Consider the following 1,934-nt stretch of genomic DNA (forward strand, 5'->3'; position numbering starts at 1 on the left):
GACTAGCCTATTAAGTGTCAATCTGCTTGCTAATTCCTCAGAAATACTTGGAAATTGCTGAATAAGTTTGGTTCTAGACGTGTTCCACACAAAAGTTTTATCTCTTCAGAGCCAAATAATGTAAGAATGGAAGCCACAAGAACAATATTTTGTACATTCTTACAGCATTGTAGATTTAAAAAATTAGGGTTACCCTTGCAGTTAGCCAATTTGTTTTTAAATGTGCACAAAAGACAGCATATTTATTAGTATAGCATCAAAAAAATCATGTTTGTTTCTGCAATTGTAAAATCTGTATTTATATTAAATGTGTTTGAGAACATACAGTATCCAGTTCCTTGGAAGCTGGGGACAAACTCTGAAATATATAAATGTATGGTGAAGCATGTGATAATCAGTGATTTATAGAATTTTCACACAAGGCAAATTAAGTTTCTTGGCTCAGTTTAACTTGATCAAAGGAAATAACACAGCTGGGATTTTAGAACCAAAGTTTATTTAACCTGTTAGGATGCTGCAAAGAATTCAACCAGGCAGCTGATTAAAAATATGGTTATTTTCAGAGATGGAATAGTTTATGTAAACCAGTTACCATATTAGAAGTGGATATTAAAAAGCTGCCTGACAGTTGTACTTTTTCTAAAGACTGTCCCATTTCATTGTGGAACAGTGCATGATAGTATTCAATGATTGGGAATTAAATACTGTTGCCTTTCATGGCCCAATCTTTCTTGAGGATTAATTAGTAGCTATGTTAACTAGTTCTAGTTACTACTAAGTGAGATGTAGGGTTAGGATTAGGTTTAATGAATCCTGAAAAGGGAGTCCCTTTGAAATTGAGACAGCTCATAAAATGCTGAAGCTTGCATATACAGATTTCTTACCCTTTTATCATGTCTAATTGTACTAATTTAATTCAAGAGATATGAATTGGTATCAAACCTTAAATAAGACCATGCCCATAAGATCTTTAATTAAAATACCTGGTATAAAAGAAAAGATAATGTAATTTTGCTAAACCAATAAATGATTAATAAATGATTTACAATAAATGATTTACAGCAAAAAAAAAAAAATACTGTTGCCTGTTAAGACATTTTAGAGAACAGCAAATACATTTGCCTTGCTAAGTGAATTTGTGAACACTTTATAGCCATCTATAATCTTGTAGCACTGTGTTTACAATGTGATTGGAACAAGTCTTAAATCAGTTTTGGTTAAACATCCTAAAAAACATGGCACAGCTTTGGGAGTTGTTTAGCCAGAATCATTTTTATCCATTCTTAATACTTAGATGCTCAGATCACATTGTATGCCACAAGCAGAGGATTATAGATATTCACATTTTAAAACATACAGTATTTCTACGCTGCTGCAAGCAAAATAACATTTGTTAGCTTACATAGTTTTATTTATGGAATAAATAGAATAAATAAAAGTGGAACACAACCTTTCTCTTATCACTGGCAGCAGTGGTACATTTCCATTATTTGTATTTGCTGGGTAAAATGTTTGTTGCATTTCCTATAACTGTAAGAAATTTAAGAATGACACTTAAAATCATCCTCATTTCCTTACAAATGAACTGAATTGCCCATGTTTATTGTGTGAGCAGATTGATGTTATTTTGACCTTATGGGCACCTATTTCTTTCACACTAAAAAATATTCATTTATGTTCAATATGATTAATATGGCACATATTTGTGACTTACAAATTCAATGAGACATACTACTGTATTATGCTGCCATTGATTGTACTAATTCTACCAATTAATACTTTGAAAATCCCAACAAATAAAAAAAGTTGCTTACAGGCTGCATTCATATCTAATATTGAACAAGGCACATTTAATGTAAATTATGGCTCTACGTGCATTATTAATTGGACATATTTAGGAAATAAGAGTATTTTTCTCAAACAAAAACAACTTG

Source organism: Pantherophis guttatus, chromosome 1 (assembly GCF_059756535.1).
Source record: "Pantherophis guttatus breed Tessera chromosome 1, ASM5975653v1, whole genome shotgun sequence".
Taxonomy (NCBI): domain Eukaryota; kingdom Metazoa; phylum Chordata; class Lepidosauria; order Squamata; family Colubridae; genus Pantherophis; species Pantherophis guttatus.